The sequence below is a fragment of the Bos indicus x Bos taurus genome, chromosome 10, assembly GCF_003369695.1.
Source record: "Bos indicus x Bos taurus breed Angus x Brahman F1 hybrid chromosome 10, Bos_hybrid_MaternalHap_v2.0, whole genome shotgun sequence".
NCBI classification, from domain to species: domain Eukaryota; kingdom Metazoa; phylum Chordata; class Mammalia; order Artiodactyla; family Bovidae; genus Bos; species Bos indicus x Bos taurus.
In genome coordinates this window covers 23,182,965-23,200,420 of record NC_040085.1, presented here as the reverse complement: position 1 = coordinate 23,200,420, position 17,456 = coordinate 23,182,965, and the positions used below count along the sequence as shown (strand labels likewise).

Genomic DNA, 17,456 nt, shown 5'->3' with positions numbered 1-17,456 from the left:
CTCAGCCTACAGGGGCCTGGGGAGGAGAGAAGACTTTGAAGTTAGGTGGCTGCCGCCCTGTCCTCGGTGCACATCGCTCATAGCGTTCATCTCTAATAATATCTCATGAAGACAGTCTTTCCTGGGAAACAAATCAGGTGACTGCTGCAATCTGTGTGATGGGCTTCCAAGACGTGTGTCACACTACAAATATGTGGGCATTTAGGAATATGTTTTCCTGGCTCCAGACATGAAAACCAACTCTGTGCTGACAGTTAACCAGCAGCCCAAAGATCCTTGGCAAACAAACACGCTGCCCGGTCAGAACCGTGCCCTTTCCCTCCAGCAAGAGAAGCTCCTGTTCCAACTCAAACAGGATCTTGTTGGATTGAAGGGGATTGTCCCAAACTCACACACAGCAGAAGGTCAAAGTGGAAGCACTGTGTCTTTAATGCCCCAGTGGTTGTCCTGCATTTCCGGGCTTTTGATGAGAATGAAGAAAGAAGCAAGACAAATCTGTGTTTTCCTTCCTCATCCACAGCAAGCACTGTGGGAAACAATGGGTCTCTCTAGTGCTTCGAATATTAAACGTTAACGATCAAGTAGGAGCAGAAACTTTATTTTCTGGCCCCTCTATTCTGCCTAACACAAAAAAGTGCCAGGCGTATAAGAGCAATAGTATTTCACATTTTTTTCCAGGTGTTTCGTGGCGCCAGGCCCCTTTGCTGAACATTTGGCATACATTATATCATTTAATATTCACCACAACCTTTTCAACTTGTATTACTAGTATTCCTATTTTACAGATAGGGACACTGAGGTTGGTAGAGTGTAAGAAATTTGCTTAAGATCTCACAGCGAGTAGGATGAGCTTTGATTCAGCACTTGTAACTGTACTTTAGTCTGGACTTAAAAACTGTACAAGATAGACATGTACACAGTCAGTATACCCTGGGTTATATATCACCAGTCTCTAATCTGTAGTTGATCTAAGATCCAGGCTGTAAATATTGGTGTCCTGGCCTGCTAGTTTCTTGAAACAAAGGAAAACTTCAAAATCTCCTGGACCTAGTGACTCCATCCATGTACTGAGAAAAGGCTTCAGGCTCTAGGCTGTATGTGTGTGTGTGTGTGTGTGTGTGTGTGTGTGTGTGTGGTGGGGTGAGGGGCAGAGATTCCCACAAGGTCATTCAAGGTTCCACCGGAGAAATAGAATCAATGAGTTCTGCATTTATCTATACATCTATACACATATATGGATGCTGATGGCCCCCAACTTATGATGACTTGGCTTATGATTTTTCGACTTTACAATGGTACAAAACTGTTCATGTTGTAGCTTTTGAGACTGATATTAAGTTTCTTGAGCTGCATGACAGAGACCTCCTTACTTCAGACTAATACATTCTGCACAATTGAAGATCAACAGACATCAGTCAATGCATTTTATACAGTGTATATTGTGTACTCATGGTCCTTCTAGGTTCTGTAGAAGACAAGGAATATAAAACACAGCCTCTGATGTGGATTTGACCATTAAGGAGAGGAACAGGCTTGAGGCTCCTTGTCACTCTAAATTGCTTCCAATTCCTGAGGCTGGCCAGTCAACCCCCACACCCACACCCACACCCCCGGGGTACACTGTGCTTCTCAGTCCAACAGAAACATAATCAGTGATGTATAACCACAGTTTCTCAAGCATTTGGTTTTAGAACTCTTTACTCTCTTCAAAATTACTGAGAGCACAAAGAGCTTTTGTTTATATGGGTTATAGCTAATGATATTTCTCATATTAGAAATTAAAACAGATCAAATTTCTAAAAATAGGCATGTATTAACTCATTTAAAATAATAATAAACTCATTGTGTGTAACATTTTATGTAAAATATTTTTTCCTGAAAAAACTAGTGAGAAAAAGACCACAATGATACATTTTTTCAAATCTCTTTCATGGATGACAGTAAAAGAGAACATGACTCTTAAATCTGCCTTTTCATTTCTAATATGTTCTAATATGCTGGTTTGGTTGAAGTGGATGAAGAATATATAGTATCGTACAGAAATACAGGTGGACATGGACGACCTAGCAGACCCCTTGAGAGTATGTTGGGGACCTGTTGGGATCTTGAGACCACACTTTGAGATGACTGATCTTTATGTGGATCTTTAACCATTTTGCATGGTTTAATATCAGTCTGTGACCATGTATGGGAAAGGGCACAGGAATGTGTATGAATACGGGTAGTTGATTAGGTGGCTGAGTAATAGGATTTGAGGAGCGTGAGGAGGAGCTCCTGCCCCAAGGTATTCTCTTTCACTGCCCCTCATGGTACATGAACCTGACCATTTGTCTTATCACTGGGTTAAGACACTGGATGCTCTTATTTAAATGTAAACTTACCAATCGGTCTTCAGGTAAACCTGTACAAAATGGCATAAATTGCAATGCTCAGAGCTAGGAATGTAAATGTGAATAAAACAGAATAATAGAACGATGTATTGGCAATGAGGTCCCTGAGAGAACAGAAAACATGACAAGTAAAGCTTTGATGGGATAGGGAAGAGTGACTGAAAAAAGTCTGAAGATGGTGTTACCAGGGACTAATTCAGACCAGAGGGGAGATGGCCAGCATGCATAACTTGAGGGACATCCAGAATTTTCATCGCAAAATAAAAGTATCACTAACAATTCATTTCTTTACATTAATCAACTCCTGTTTTAAGATGAATGTGAGCCTGCCTCTCCCAACCACTGCTTTCAGAACTCTTGGACATTCCCACCTGTGTCATTCTGGGTGCTACCAGAGAAGTAGAATCAGCAAGCTGTGTGTTTATCTATATATCTATAATTCCATGGACAGAGGAGCCTGGTGGGCTACAGTCATGGGGTCATAAACATGCATGCCTGCATACTCATATATGGATACAGACAGTCCCCAACTTATGACAGTTTGACTATGATTTTTGACTTTACAGTGGTGCAGTAGAAATCATACTTCATATTTTGATCTTTTCCCAGGCTAGTACGATACTCTCTTGTGATGCTGGGCAAGGGCAGCTCTCGGTCAGCCACATGATCAGTAGGATAAGCAGCTGATGCACTTACAACCGTTCTGTACCCTTCAGCCACTCTGTTTTCCACTTTCAGTACAATATTCAATAAATCACATGAGATATTCAACATTTTATTATGAGAGAGGCTTTTTGTTTGATGATTTTGCCCAACTGGAAGCTAATGTAAGTATTTTGAGCATGTTTAAAGCAGGCTTAGGCTAAGCTATGATGTTAGGTAGGTTGGGTGTAGTAAATGCATTTTTGACTTAAGATATTTTCAATTTACATTGTATTTATTGTTTTGCTGTTGTTTAGTCACTAAGTCCTATCTGACTCCTTTGTGACCCCATGGGCTATAGCCTGCCAGGCTCCTCTGTCCATGGGATTTCCCAGGCAACAATACTGGAGTGGGTTGCCACTTCCTCCTCCAGGGGATATGTATATGAAAAGAAATTGACTTAGGTGATTGTGGGAACTAGGCAAGTTCTAAATCTGCAGGGCAAGCTATCAGGACAAGAAATCTGGAAACTCTCAGGCAGGAGCTGACGTTGCAATCTACAGGCAAAATTTCTTCTTCCAGGAAACTTCAGTTTCAACAGTTTAGATCAGTTCCACTCATATTATTCAAGATAATCTCCTTTACATAAAATCAATGGACTATAGATCTTAATCACACCACAAAGTATCTTCACAGCACCAACAGATGGGTGTTTGAATGAACAACTGGGTGCCATGGTCTAGCCACACTGACATAAAAATGACCACCCTACCACCTTCTGGTGAATTTGTTTGATCTTGACTTCTTCTTTCCTAAAACCTTTTTATAAATTAAAACTTAAAAACAACCTAGGGAGAAAAAAGGATAAAAGATTAATATATACATAAATAGACAGGGAAACAGTGGAAACAGTGTCAGACTTTATTTTGGGGGGCTCCAAAATCACTGCAGATGGTGACTGCAGCTATGAAATTAAAAGATGCTTACTCCTTGGAAGGAAAGTCGTGACCAACCTAGATAGCATATTCAAAAGCAGAGACATTACTTTGCCAACAAAGGTCCGTCTAGTCAAGGCTATGGTTTTTCCTGTGGTCATGTATGGATGTGAGAGTTGGACTGTGAAGAAGGCTGAGTGCCGAAGAATTGATGCTTTTGAACTGTGGTGTTGGAGAAGACTCTTGAGAGTCCCTTGGACTGCAAGGAGATCCAACCAGTCCATTCTGAAAGAGATCAGCCCTGAGATTTCTTTGGAAGGAATGATGCTAAAGCTGAAACTCCAGTACTTTGGCCACCTCATGCGAAGAGTTGACTCATTGGAAAAGACTCTGATGCTGGGAGGGATTGGGGGCAGGTGGAAAAGGGGACGACAGAGGATGAGATGGCTGGATGGCATCACTGACTCGATGGACGTGAGTCTGAGTGAACTCTGGGAGTTGGTGATGGACAGGGAGGCCTGGCGTGCTGCGATTCATGGGGTCGCAAAGAGTCGGACACGACTGAGTGACTGAACTGAACTGAACTGATACCTCAGGAGAGACTAGGAAGAGAAAGCTGGTCAGGTGGGAGGGGAATGGATGAGAGACAGAGAAATTGCCAGAGAGACCCAAAATCAGAGCGGGAAAGACAAAGGACAGGAAGACAAAAAGAGGGAAGAGGGATTGTTCCTCAGGTTAATTTCTCTTATCACTAACTTTACGGTTGGAATTAGAGAAATAATTATCCCCAGCTTTTCCTTTTCCTTGTCCTTGGAGCTAAATGGCAAAGTTTGCAAGGTAGGGAAACAGAATTCCCAAAGCATAAGTGATCTGAAAATTATTAACTTTAGCTGGTCTCAGGCTAAGACATTCCATCTCTATGCCCTTTGTTGACACAGGTTTGGTTCTTCTGAATTTGACCATAAAGAAAACTTGTCCTTTTCCTCTCTTGATCAGTGCCTTAGGCTCTCAACTCAGACCGTGTGGAATGCATCATGCCCTCAATGATCCTGCTCCCTGGTATTGACAACTTTTGTATTAATATTATACACTCTGAGAGTGGGTAGGACTATGTAAAGTATGAGATAATACATACTGTTTTAAGTCACTAAGTTTTGGAGTCACTTGTAATACAGCAATAGATAACGATACAAGCTGCCTGTATTTAAATCTCACCACTGATTTACTATGTGACCTTGGGCAAGTAACCTTAATTCTGTGCCTTAGCTAACTCAATTGTAAAATGTGGACAATAATAATAATACTGACTATATAAGACTACTGTAGGACTAAATGATTTAATACATATAGAAACCAAATAGTGCCTGGCACACAGTCAAAAGTAACACAGAGCTTACTACCTCTACAGTGGCTATTACGATTATTATCAGCAGCACCGTTAAAAGTTTAGGGAAGGATCATTGTGTATATCCTTCCAGAGAAACACACAGTCACCTCCAGATAATTAAGACTAACCTCTGCTCCTTAGGGAGTTAGATTTACATTTTCAACATTAACTTCCCAAGCTCGTGCTAGCTTCATGTGATTCTAAATTTGGAATGGCATGTCCACATACACAGGTGGTCCCAGAGAGCCTAGTGCCTCAAGGAGCCCAGAATATCCTAAAACCTTTCTGAAGTATTTGGAAAATGACTTCTAAAGTGATCCTTTTGTATCTGTTCCCTTTCATCCTGGTATGATTTTACCCAAGGATTTCCAGCACCCAGTTATGGATTTATCTGATTAAAAAAATTGGAGAAGACCTCTGGCCTCAGGGATTGGCAAGCCATCACTTAACCGGAACTCTGTGAAGAGCCTGCATCTGCCTTTCCTGTGATCTACTCCAGACGCTTGCAGAGTATTTTCTCTGGGGATGCTAAAATGGGAGGAGGTGGGTGGGGGTGTGGGGGGGTGGGCAGGGGAGTGTCTGCAAGAGGGAAAGGCCAAATTAAAGGATGGTTATTGGCCATCTCTCCTTACCTGTAAATAAAGAATAATATTTTACTCTCTTTACTTTCCTAAGCTGTCATCAGAAATGAATGAATGAATGAATATCTGAATGATGATATCTTTAACACATCTGTTACAGTGAAAGGAGGCTTCAGGTAATGAATACCTTTGATTAAAAAAAAAAAAAAAAAACTGCCAAAAGGTAACAGATGGAATGTTAAGTACTAGCTGAATGAGCCCTGCAATTTTTGCAGAAATGGGGCTGAACTCAGATCTCAAGGAATTCTTCTTCTCCTAGAGATCCAAGAATGCCATAAATGCACCATCTGTTGACCAAGGCAAGGAAGCTGTCACTCAAATGGATCTCAATCTATTCTCTTTTGTCCCTTTCCAATTTGTTTTCTCTAAGCTTGCAGCAGCTGCTGGGATAGAAGGAGCCTTAGAAGCAGTCCCCATAACAGTGCTGATACTCAGAAGAAAAAAACTATCAATATAAGTGCTTTAAATCAGTCTGCAGGATCTAATGTGACTATTCCAAATTTCAAGTAATTAAAAGAGTTCTTTGTCTCCTCTTTGCTTGAAATGAAGGCATCAAGTATAGTGATTTGGTGTGGGTTTGAAATGAGATAGACTATGGTGCAAATTCAAATTTAACTTTAGAGATATTCCTTAACCTCCACTCTTAATCTCCTCATCTGTAAAGTGGTAATAAAAATGCCTACCTCAAAGAGTTGTTGATAGTTATTATGATATGAAAGGTAATGTTTAAGATGGAAAATCTGTGCAAGGGTGGAGAGAGAGACTGAAAGCTGGATCTGCCTTTAGGAGTGCTGGTTTAGGGAGAATGGCAACACAGCTCGCATAAATCACATTGCATATTCCAGGGTAACTGACAGACCTTCCAAAGCAGCAAGTCCCAGCCCCTAGGCTTTCGGCATTGATACCTAGCATCTAGGACACTCTTGGGCGATAACTAGCATCTAGAAAACACTTGGGCCCAATCAGTGTATTGCTACCTCTTGTAAACTCTACTCTGCCTTTGTTCTTGTAACTGACAACTAATCGTCATGTTGTTGTTCAGTCACTAAGTCATGTCTGACTCTTTGCGACCCCATGGGCTGTAGCCTGCCAGCCTTCTCAGCCTATGGAATTTTCCAGGCAAGAATACTGAAGTGGGTTGCCATTTCCTCCTCCAGGGGATCTCCTTGACCCAGGGATCGAAAATGTGTCTCCTGCACTGGCAGGTGGATTCTTTACCACTGCACCACCTTGGGAAGACAGTCGGCATATAGGGCTGAGTTTCATCCTATTTACTCCCTAGCGTCCATTCTGATAGCCCCAGTTCATGACAATCTCAGCCTTTCAAACAACTTCTACTCCACTTGCTGGACACTGAGCAAGTCCTAATTTCCATTGCTGCTTACCTTACAATACTATGTTTATAGTTTGTCTCAGGAACTAAGCTGCATTTCCTTAAGGATGGAAAGGATCCCAGGAGCAGCCACCATGAACTGTGCTTCTCAAACTGCTCTGTAGATCTCTAAGATTCTGTGCAGAGAACTGGGTTCCCCATGCAAACCTTGGGCTCATCACCCCCACTCTCTCCTCTCAGCCAGGAGAGCCTGGCTTTCATCTGTTTTACCTTTGGACTTCCACAGTGATGATGAAGATGTGTATTTATTGAGCATACTGGTAGACAATGTCCCCATGTATCTCCTTGGGCCCTACTATTGTAGGGGACTTGCCAGCCCAGTTTCCAACTGCCTGAGGGCTTTCTCTGGCAGCCAGAGCTGGTGAAAGTGCCAGAGAATTCACTTCCCTGGGAGCAGGCTTCAACACTGACTGACCGGAGTTAGTATATAAATACCTCAGCCTCCTTGTCCTTCTGGGGGTGACTCTGAGGTGGGTGTTCCTTACTGACCCCTAGAGTTCCCCAGTGAGATTAAGTGTCCACTTTCTCACAGGGAAACTGACTTGATAACTTACCCCTTACTGGCTTTCTTCCCTTGCCTGCTTCTTCCCTTCCCTTCCCTTCATCACTTACAGGCATTTCCTGGGATCAACTCCTAAATCCATGTCTCAGGTCCACTTCTGGGAAACCAGACTTGAACACAGTGTCTGTTCATTACCAGTCACTGTTCTAAAAGCTTTACAGATAGTGACCACTTTTAATTTTTCAACCATCCTATTAACAATTTTTAATTTTGAAATTGTAGCAAGGAAGAGCCGGGTGTCTTACCCAAATTCACAAAGTTAATATATGTTGATACCAGGATTCAAAGCATAGGGTTCCAGAGTGAAGAGACCTTGAAATTTGCTGATCCAGGTAGATACCACACCTATTCGAGAAGAATCACAGTTTTCTCCAGAAGTCTTTTGGCCAAGCTCATTTTCTCTCATTAACTTCTGAATCTTGTCTTTGCTTTTAAATATTTTAAGTCTAGATGACCTTGGTCTCTAGTTTGATGGTGATTCTTTGGGGGGCATTATATTTTTAAAAATTGAAGTTTTTTTTTAAAAAAAATACTTAAAAATCCTTTCTTAAATTTTTTTTAAAAATGAAGACTTCAAAAATTGCAGATTTACAATGTTGTGTTAGTTTCAGGTGTACATCAAAGTGATTCCGATATACATATATCTATTTGTTTTCAGATTCTTTTCTTTTATAGGTTATTACAGAATATTGAGTATAGTTCCCTGTGTATATACTAGGTCCTTGTTGGTTATCTATTTTTTATATATTAGTGTGTATCTGTTAGTCCTAAATTCCTAATTTATCCCTCCCCGTACTTTTTATTTCTTACAGACAGTAAGGGCAGGGCAGTACAACAGGGAGAAGCAGAGTGTATTGATATCTTGACTGAGTGGTATTTATTATTTCTGCTGGTTCCCTTGTCCATGTCACTGGAGGAATAAGGGCTTGATTCTAGAAATTGTTCTTTCAAGAATGGTGGTACCAATAACAGAGATGTAGACACTGGGAGGAAAAAGAAGACAGCTGGTGTGGAAAAGGAGAGTTCATGGGGAGGGCTCTTACTTATGAGATGAATTCTGCTTTAGTCACGTTGTGTTTGAAGAAACGGTGATACACACAGTTGGAAACGTTCAGCATGAGGTTAAACAAAATGAGTTTGGGACTTGGAAGAACTGGTAATAAAGATTTGGGCCTAGAAGTGGTGGTAGCTAAAGTTATAAGAAAGGATAGGCTTGGATTTTATAGAGGATGAAGGAGGGTCAAAGATGGAATATTGGGGAATGCCCATTCCTGATGAGGAAGAGAAGTCATCAAAGAAGGTGGAGACATAGGAGTGCCAGGGGAGTGCTCCTCAAGGATGGACCCTAAGGGTAAGGAAGGAATAGCGTTAGTTCCAAGAAATAGTAACTCATCGACAGGACTAAATAATTCAATGGTCAAAGAGGAGAACAAGAACTAAAATTAAAATGCCATGCTTGGGATGTCGCTCTCAACCTTGGAGGTCAGAGACTAAAATATTGAGGTAGACACTAACAGGAGGAAGGTCATGGAAAATGACTTTCACACAATCAATTTGGTCATGTAATTTAGTAAATCAATCCTCCGCTTTTATGAAGGCTGTTCTGGAACCACCCTATCCCCAAGCCACTTCAACATACTGTTTTAATGTATAAGTGTTAATAATCTTTAAGACTGACCTCAATCTTAACTTTCTGGGTTTGTTTTGTTGTTACTGGTTTTAAAGACTAGGAAATCATTCCTTTGGGAACAAGGACTCCAGTTAGCCACTAGAGAATTCCCAAACAGGTATTTTTTATTTCTAAAGAATTAGACCATAGTCAATTCACTTAATATTACAACTTAAGAGAAGGCAAAATAATTGTATTTGATGATTAGGAAGACACTCCAGGATCAGGCTGTACCTCTGGGACATTACCCTGAATTTCATTACAAAGAAAACTGGAAAATAAATACCAGACAAAGAGCCAGAAGGTCTGGGTGCAGCTCCAACTTTCATCAGTTCAATTAAACCTCAGAGAGGCTCCGTTTTCCCAATCAGAGAATAAGGAGGTTGATTCTCAGACCAGAATTTGTCTCTAATGATGTTTGCATCTCCTTTGCAGGAAAGGAGGGTAGATGGGGGAGGGGAGAGAGAGGGAGGAAGATAGAAAGATAGGAAGAAAGAAATTATGTAGTGAGTTGTTTATAAAGTAAAATTTATTTTTAATTCTAAGATTTGTCATTTCTACTGTTATGCTAAAATGTTCTTTATTTTATAAAACAATGGTCTAGGCATTCAGTTGAGTTCAATTCAGTCACTCAGTCGTGTCTGACTCTGCAACCCCATGGACTGCAGCACGCCAGGCTTCCCTGTCAATCACCAACTCCTGGAGATTACTCAAACTCATGTCCATTGAGTCAGTGATGTCATCCAGCCATCTCATCCTCTGTGGCCCCCTTCTCCTCCCACCTTCAATCTTTCCCAGCATCAGGGTCTTTTCAAATGAGTCAGCTCTTCGCATCAGGTGGCCAAAGTATTGCAGCTTCAGCTCTAGCATCAGTCCTTCCAGTGAATATTCAGGACTGATTTTCTTTAGGATGGACTAGTTGGATCTCTTTGCTGTCCAAGGGACTCTCAAGAGTCTTCAACACCACAATTCAAAAGCATCAATTCTTCGGTGTTCAGCTTTCTTTATAGTCCAATTCTTATATCCATACGTGACTACTGGAAAAACCCTAGCTTTGACTAGATGGACCTTTGTTGGCAAATTAATGTCTCTGCTTTTTAATAAGCTGGCATTAGCAACTGGATTTTTTAATGTGTTTACAAAGCAACAGGAAAAGCTGGCAACTTCATGGTACTGCTGACAATTTCCTCTAGATTTTTATTGGTCTATGGACTCAATGGGCTAGAACGCTTATCTCCTCTTCAACTCTAGGTTGAATGAGGCAGGTAGAGTTTAAAACCTCTGACTTTTATTTTGATCTCAGATGAGAGCAACAGGAGGCAACCAGGAGCCCTGCCAGTCTCCGAACTCTTATCAGAGTCTTGGAGCGATCTGCCACACTTGTCAGCAGCAGTGACATATTGAGAAGAAATTTCAAAAGCCGAGCTCGTGTCCCAGGACACCGCAGCTCTGAATGCCAATGGAAAATTGTGCATCCTTGTAAAGAGCAAGAAGATTTGCTTTGATAAATTCCTTAATCATTGTAAAGGAAATTTCACCAGCTCAAAGACACTGGAAATGAGATCTGCTCAGCACAGGCTGAAAAGACAAATTAACCCAGAAGTTGGTTATGGAAACATTACTTTAGAACCAGAATAAAAGTTGTTTACTTCCATTATTACCTCCTGAAATGTGGGTCTTACCCTGGCACCTGAAATAAATGACACGAAACTCCATTTATCTCCTTCCCACTGTGTACCTGCCTATTTCAGCAGCAACTCTTAAAACCGTAGCGGGTCAGAGCAAATTGTTGCTGGCAACAGTTTCAATAAATCTGTGCCACTGAACTGCAGGCAGGAAAAATTAAAATGCAGAAATTAGAAATCAAAGGCATTGAGTTGAGTGTAACTGAGACTTATCTGATTAAGTATAGTTTCAGAGATCTCAGTCTCATAAAGCCCTAGGCAAAACCTGACGATGGAGGTGGGCAGGGAAGATTCCACCTACCAGAGGAAGCCATGAATTTCAATAAGCCATGGCAACAGAATACATTTCTTATTAAAGATGTGGACATAATACAGCTCGGAACAAAACTCTGTGGGAAACAAGCACCGAAAAGCAGTGTCGGCCTTCACCATGAACTCACAACACATGAGATCGGCCCAGAACGTTTTGCTTATTGGGGCATGAAATTGGGTCCTGAAATCAGAGGCATTGTGTCTTTCTTGGTGGGGAGAGGCCTCATGACAAATCAGAAGAGAAAGGAACTTTGACAGAGGCAGACCTATATACATTGTTTTTAAGATATCCTTTTCCATTATGGTTTATTACAGGATGTAGAATACAGTTCCCTATATTGGCACAGTATTGTAAATCAACTATACTTCAATTTTTAAAGAGGCACACAAATAGATATGAAGGGCAGGCATTGGAAACCAATACAAAGGAAGAGGAAGGGGATGGATCTGCAAGAGAGATCTCAGGATTTCCTACTGAGCACTTTTACTCTTCTAAGCATTTTCTAATCACTAGGTCATTTAATCCTTAAAGGAACCTTGAGAAGTAGGTCTTTTCATTCCCATTTTCCAGATGAAATAGGTTCATGAGAGCTTAAATCACCTGCTCAGGGTCATAGAACTCAAACTCTCATCTGTTTAGTGTAAACTTTGTCCTGTGTACTAGCCAGAGTACAAGTTTAAGGTTAAATCATGGTTTTCCTGGAGGCAAATGTAAATGAGCAATGGTCCTATTGTTAATCTATTGCTTTAACAACTGTTCCAGCAGGAGATGCCCTGAAGCTCAGCTGCAAGGAGACAGGGGGTGCGAGGATCCACCCTTCAGGCTTCTGCTGGTGTGCTCAGCTCGCCTCCAAATCTGTATTTGTTTTGCTGATGTTTAGTTGCTAACTAGTAGCCTCCAGTGTTCTTGCCTGGAGAATCCCAGGGACAGGGGAGCCTCGTGGGCTGCCATCTATGGGGTCGCACAGAGTCAGACATGACTGAAGCGACTTAGAAGCAGCAGCAGCAGCAGCCCACCAGGCTCTTCTGCCCATGGGATTTTCCAGGCTCTTCTGCCCATGGAACAGGTTGCCGTTTCCTTTTCCAGGGGATCTTCCCAACTGAGGGATCGAACCCGTGTCTCTTTTATTGGCAGGCTTTTTTTTTTTTTTTTTTTTTAAAGGCTACCTGGGAAGCCTTTTCATATCTGCTGAAATTCAGTTAACCCCCTCTCCTTTGTCCCCTCTTTGAGTGGTTCACTAAAGTGGCGATTTAACCTTATTATATAATCTTCCAATCTTAAGGTGTCAGAAAAAGAATAAAGACATTTTTCATGTGTTAACTGCAGGAAGGTCTCTTAACTATGACATCTTGTTTATGTTAGGCATTTGTGATGTCTGTGACTTTTATAAAGGAGATAAAACAGATATCAGTAGAAGAAGATAAATATTTCTCTGCATCTGTCCCCTTGCTAATGAAAAAAAGGAATTCAAGTCAAGGCTTTTTGGTATGACTTCCAATTCTTTGGCGGAGACGGCAATGGCACTCCACTCCAGTACTCTTGCCTGGAAAATCCCATGGACGGAGGAGTCTGGTGGGCTACAGTCCATGGGGTCTCGAAGAGTCAGACACGACTGAGCGACTTCACTTTCACTTTTCACTTTCATGCATTGGAGAAGGAAATGGCAACCCACTCCAGTGTTCTTGCCTGGAGAATCCCAGGGACGGGGGAGTCTGGTGGGCTGCCATCTATGGGGTCGCACACAGTCGGACAGGATTGATGTGACTTAGCAGCAGCAGCAGCCAATTCTTTGGACCAAAGGAAGCTATCAACTGAGTAACTTATTGCAAAACATTTTGGAAACTAATGATAATCACTGCTTAACATTAAATTAAAAAAAAAGACATCTGTAAGTTTATACGCCATCATTCCAATCAGGGCCAAATCAAAAGCAGGTGTCCTTTTTAGGAATTATTTCTGTTCATGGGCTTAAATGGGGACAATCCTTTCTTGCCCTCCCATCAGTAAAAGAGCTTCACAATTTAAATACTTAGAGAAAAAGCACAGAAATGTGTTTTTTTCTATTTGTTAATGAAAAATTAAATAAATCTTCAGTCAATTTATAAATAGTACTTACATGTGTAGTGTTGGATCAGAAAAGGTGGCAGCTAGCAGAGGTCAGCCCCTCCTCTACAGTTTTTCCATCATTGCCTTTGATACTTTCCCCAGGTGGAATCTGAGTCAACTCAGGCCAAAGTCATGAGCACAATTAACTGGAGAAATGTATTTTCAGTAGATGGATGACTCCTGTAGTTGGGAAGTGAGGTTGAAATGGATATTGAAGACGGATTCAATGTTGTGTCGAGTTTAATATATCTCTAGTACGATGGGGACGGCTATCTCTATCAAGTGTGGCCTCTTAGCTTCTGTCTCTCCAAGCATGGTAGGTCTTAGTTAGTCACAAGGCTTGGACCTGCCTTTCCTATGGATAAACCAGCAAAGATTTATGAGGCTCTTGGCCAGAGTAAAGGGACCAAGGTCTTTGACCAGCAAATAGAGTGAGACTAACTGGCCCTCCTGGAATTGAATCCACAGCCCTGGCCTTATTAATACCACTTGAGCAATTGACCACCATGAGTAATAAAGCATAGCAAATAAGATACTGAATTATATGACTACAGCAATTTTTCATTAATATTTTAAAGCTATATCAATCTTTCTGATAAAACACATATAAAAGGCCCTGTAATGTGAGAAAATCCTCAGGACTTCATTTGAGAATTTGCCAGAGGAAAAATAAATACATGAATTTTATTTCAATAATCAGGCTTTAGATTTTTTTCAGGGCTTTAAAATATGTATGTAAAAGGAACATATATAAATGTACATATATAAATGCAAGGATAAAAATGTCCAGTTTGGCCCCATAGGCCTCAGAGTTGTTACAGTGTGCTTTCCAGCTGTTGGTGATATTGGCTGCTCAGCGCCCTACCTCCAAAGTTGCTAGCTTCCAGGGCTGTCTTTGAACAACTTGAGCATCCCAATGGTATTTGATTGCTCTGTGGACACCTTCCTGAAAATTTAATAATGACAGACAACTTTCAAGGATTTAGAAACCTGAGAGGCTTGGCTTTTTCCAATGAGACTATAGTAGATGCTAAGTCCTCTGAGAACTGAGGTCCAAGTCCTCTAGCTTTCTATGAAGAGTAACTAATTTTCTGAGAGACAGTTTGAAATACAGGGTGTAGGAGAACAAGCCTGATATGTGATGGTGTTGGGTGGTGGGGAAGGGGTATATCAAACTGATGGTTTCCACTTTACTGCCCTAGAAGCAAGGTGGCACAGGACAAAAAGTACCAAAAAGTATTAGGCTTGGAGTCAGACAATCCATGTCTGAATGACAGCTCTGCCACTTACCAGATGTATAACTTAAGACAAGTAACAATCTTAGTTTATTCTATCCCAGGCTTCACGGAAGGACTAACAAAGCCCAATATCTGAAATCTGTCATCTATCTATCTTATCCATCCCAGTTTCCTTTCTTTCAAGTGTCTCTGAGAACAAGGGATTCAGCTGTCGTATTCAGTGTTATATCTGCAGACCTGGATTAAATAAATCCTAAAGTAATGAGATAATGTTTTCACCTGTTTAGAGCATCACTATTGGTGAATTTGGGGGACATTTTAAAGATTGGAAGAGGATTTCACATAGGGACAAATGTTCTACGTTCCCCCAAATGTATGCTGAGCCCCAGAATCAATCCTAGACTGGATACTTAAACAGCTCACTTTTAAACACACTAGAGGAATGTAAGGATCACCCAAAATCCAATTGGATACATTCACAGTGTTAGATCACTCATTACCACTTCCTTTTTCTCAGAGGTTATTTGACCAATAAAGCAAGTAGTGTTCTATCTCACATATCTTGATTTCAGTAAAGTGTGTGAAAATGTACTTGTAGTCTCATGAACAAGAAAAAATTAGGGATGCAAAATACTATATTTATGTAGGTTCTTTATCTGTCAAATAGTCTTAGATGAAAGTATGCAACATCACCCAAGAAGGTATGGCAAAAGTAGGCCATACTATAGATTAGTGATAATCAGCACTTTGAAATGGTATAATCTAGATTTTAAAAATGTCTTAAGGGACCATAGATAGAAATAAAATAAATTATAAATATTTTTTAAAGCTGGTACTTATCAATATTTGGACATGAACAAAATGTTAAAGTTTTGATGTTAGTGGCTCATGTGGGAAAGAAAAAAAAAAAAAAAACACTACAGAAATTCTAGTTAAATGTACACATAAAGTGTCATTGGTGCTGCTCCAAAGCCAATCCAATTAGGCTTTGTGTACAGACTGTCCAAAGGAGGAGAGCACTCTGATTTAGGAGGAAGAAGACAAACTGGAATGCTTATAACAAGGCCATCAGAGATGATGGAGGCTTTGGAAACTATGCTAGAGGACGGCGAAGGAAAGAGGAATCTTTAGTCAGGAGGTGGGAAAAGTGGATGAGGGTGAGCATGACAGGTGCCCTCCAATATGTAAAGGGCCAAGATGTGCAGATGGCTTGGTTTATTCTAGGCAGGCTTCAGAAGAGGAACAAGGGTCAAGGTGCAACCTCTGGAAGGAAGCAGCTTTGGTAAAATATAAAACAACACCACCACATTCTTCTTAGCATCTCTGATGTCCAGTAGACAAAGCAGAACTGGAGCCCAGGAAAGAGGTCTTAAGGCAGAATCAAGAGAGAGGCTGTCCACAAGGAAGCTGCGGAATTGGTTGAGGTTTCCAGTGTTCTGTGCCACCAGTAGCCCAGAATTGTCACCCATACCTCTTTCCGGTTTCTTTTCAACCTAGGTGTGCAGCTCTTCCTAGCGTGCCTTCTCTTGAAAGCTTCTCTGGCCCTGGAATTTCTTGGCCAGCAGACAGAAGGGGACATCCTGAAACCTCAGCTTTAGCAATGAACAATCTGACAGCCTCCCAGCTCCAGAAAGTGACCTAAGGCTGAGTGAGATGTCAGCAGTCCGAAGACAGAAGAGGTCTCACTGTTTCTCTTTTACAGAGTTCCCAGGGCTGGTACACTAAAATGCAGAAGAAATTTAGGAGAGGAGGGTAGGCAGAGAGAACCAGTTCATGCCACCTAACCTCTGAACTGTGGATGGAATGGGGGAATCCCTGGAAGGTTTCTGAGGTGCAGAGAGATGGTACTCCGTCCACCAACAATGGATAATTAAGCAGTTTGGTAAAACATACTGACTGGGTTTTGCAGAGGAGAAGGGGTTCTCAGAAAGGGCCATGCAAGCAAAGGCAAAGGCAAACTTTGTTAGGAATGGACAGACATCCTCATTGCACCGTTTGCTCTCTGCTGATCAGAAGATCACAGGCACGCCTCTCTCAGCCTTCCGCGGCTGGGGGTCCGAACGAGGCACTCAGGTTGGAGCAAAGCATTGGAGCCCAATACACACACATACACACACACACATGCACGAGGGCAGAGTGGGCAAAGAGAGGGTAGATGCCTAGTCTGGGCACGCTGGAGCTAAGCAACTGGCCTTTGTTTGCGAATCCGAGCAGGGTAGGGGCACTCTCTCGTCGCCGCGGGGCGCACGTCTCCGCTGAGCTGGCAGAGCGGCGCGGTGCGTTGCGGGGGAGGCCCCACTGCCCCCGCCCGGGTCGCAGCGCCGCCCCCGCCCGCTCTGTGCGCCAGGCGCTGCGCTGTCCGCGGGCTCGGTGGCCGCCGCGCACTTGGCTGGGGCGAGAGGCGAGAGGGTAGGCGGGCTGCTTGGTTGGCGTTGGCGCTCTGCAGTGCAGTGGAGTGTTGCCCAGCTCCCTATATGGTCGGGGATTAGCTCGGT

At 42.0% G+C, this 17,456-nt stretch overlaps 1 long non-coding RNA gene across 1 annotated transcript; it reads right to left on the bottom strand.

Annotated features, from left to right (window-relative positions):
* Positions 1 to 8,708: 8,708 nt before the first annotated feature.
* LOC113900043 lies at positions 8,709 to 17,306 on the bottom strand. The gene is made up of 4 exons (XR_003513052.1): positions 16,433 to 17,306; positions 13,734 to 13,903; positions 9,906 to 10,046; positions 8,709 to 9,295 (listed from the first exon to the last, which is right to left on the bottom strand). It is a non-coding gene; the product is annotated as an uncharacterized LOC113900043 (long non-coding RNA).
* Positions 17,307 to 17,456: the final 150 nt, after the last annotated feature.